The 2,329-nt window shown below is 40.8% G+C and overlaps 1 non-coding gene across 1 annotated transcript; it reads left to right on the forward strand.

The window, feature by feature from the left end:
- The first annotated feature begins 1,722 nt into the window (after window positions 1-1,722).
- On the forward strand, window positions 1,723-1,795 carry trnaw-cca (transfer RNA tryptophan (anticodon CCA)). The gene has a single exon. It is a non-coding gene; the product is annotated as a tRNA-Trp (tRNA).
- The last annotated feature ends 534 nt before the right edge of the window (window positions 1,796-2,329 follow it).

A 2,329-nucleotide genomic window follows, 5' to 3' on the forward strand; every position in this document is an offset into this window, starting at 1 on the left:
GATGTGTATATATAAGGATAAAGGATAAGTTTTTTTTTAGCGTCACAAGCCAGCAACTCATAGTAATGAATAGGGCTCTGCTTCCAACGCTGTATCCAGGTTTCAGTATACTGATGGAGAATACTGACCCCTTTAGGCTAGCTAATATTTGTTCTTTTTACAAACTGTTTCTTTCTGTAAATCCCTGTGTCTATTTGCCTATGCTACACAAGGAAGTCAGTGACCCAGTGGCATAACAGATAATGCATCAGCCTCTGGAGCTGGAGATTATGGGTTCAAGTCACACCAGGATTGCATAGTGTGCTGTCAAGGTCAAAACCTTTACATAAAAAGTTATTGTAGATAGATTTTCACAATACATCTTCTTCACGAAAAGTTTCAGTTTGATAGCTCCCTCTTGTCTGAAAGCTGCAACCAGTAAGTCACCTCATGTCCATTCATTTCCCAAACAGCTGAGTGAACAGAGAGACATCTGTGGACGGTCATCAGGGCCAAGAAATGTCAGGCACAGCTTGCTTTTTTCCAGCCAACAACCTCCAGCTTCGTCTGGCTCTCACTTCTCGGCTCTCCCTTCTTTACCTACTGATATGATTCTGATATGAACGTTTTGCCAGTTCAACACGGAAGAGAATTGGATTCCAGCCATTCAAAGCTTCCAAGGTATCCTAACGTTATGCATGGAAATTGGTTCAGTCTGTTGTAACCCCTGATGTCATTTATTTAAGATTTTCTCCTTAATTTGTATTATTGTTACTTGATTTGTGCCTGTAACAGTATCTAGCTGTTCTAACAAAATAATTAAATATAGTGAAATGTTCGTTAATTCCTGATGTAAATATTGTGGTCAGTGTCTACATCAGTAGAGACATGGCATAAATTATACTGTTCTGTTTGGCTGGAATAAAATCAGCTCCATCTGTCCTCCTAACTGTTTTAACTAAGATGATTAATGATATGATAATTAAGAAAAACATAAGAGCAGCAAGACGTTCAATGTCCATGATTTAATCAACATCCCACGCCAAGTCTGTCGACCCTTTCTCCTTCTGGCTCTCTCCTCCGCAAAACTGTAACCACTCCTCTACTTTGAACTGCATTCATTTATAGGCGTCTACTTCCCTTATAAATATACTAATCAATTGTTTGGTTGAGCTACGGTACATATGGATGGACTGCTGAATTGTTTGCCCACACGATTGATTACCTGACTGAAGAGTAAGAGGTCAAGGGAGCTGCAGACCTCCTTCTTACGGTAACTTTACCATACATCTTCTGTCTGGCACTCTCCTCTGCACTTAGAGGGAAACAGCTCATTATGCAGGAAAACAAGCTGAAATACTGCACCATTTCCTTTCGACCTCCCAGAGAAATAATGTTTATGACATTCCATAGCTGATAGTGACACTTTAAGAAAAGCATCATATTTTTTTTTTAGGGTAAACAGACACAGAACCTTGATTTTAAGACCTCTGGGGATATACAGCATGTGTGACATTGTCTGGGAGGCTGAGAAAGTCTCCATGCTTCAACTTTATCTCAGTAGCCTAGACTCTGAAATAAAGCACCGACAACAGACACTGAATCAAAGATGTAAACTACATAAACATTGTTTATCTCAGTGGACGGGATAACATTTGCAGACTCAACATGGGACAGTCGTATGGCTTTTAGAATTCCTTGTCTGACAATTATTTTTTTTATGTTATGGGATGCTAAATCATTGGCCCCGTGGCCTAAAGGATAAGGCATCAGCCTCCAGAGCTGGGGATTGTGGGTTCAAGTCCCACCTGGGTCAAGAAGTATTATGTGAGGCACACTAATTGTAAGAGGCACTTAATAGGAATTCACCTGTGGATCAGTGCTCTGCTTTACCTTATTTGTCATGAATGCACAATTGTTATTGTTGTTCACTGGCGCCCCCTAAAGGCAGCCAAAGGGAAGAGCTTGACAACTATTTGAACTTCCAAGACCCAGAAATCCTGTGATATTCTCTATCGTATCGAGACAATGTCTCCACTGTTACGTATTCCATATGTATGGGGATGATCCTCCTGAGGTCAGGTACGTGGATACTTCTTTACGACACACCAGCTTCCCCGGCCACGCCCTATGAAGCACCTGTGCTGGCGTGGAATCACTGATAGTTTGATTGGAACCGTTTCAGAGCGGCCTACAGCTGGAGAGACAGTCTCTTCACTCAGAGAACCAAGGTTACAACGTTACCGAGCGTTATGTTTCTAAATAACACTGGACAAACAACATTGAATAAATCCTTTGAATTTTTAAGAAAACGTATCTGCTGTATGTGTTATAGAATCCAAATGTTAAA

The sequence above is a fragment of the Perca flavescens genome, chromosome 2, assembly GCF_004354835.1.
Source record: "Perca flavescens isolate YP-PL-M2 chromosome 2, PFLA_1.0, whole genome shotgun sequence".
NCBI classification, from domain to species: domain Eukaryota; kingdom Metazoa; phylum Chordata; class Actinopteri; order Perciformes; family Percidae; genus Perca; species Perca flavescens.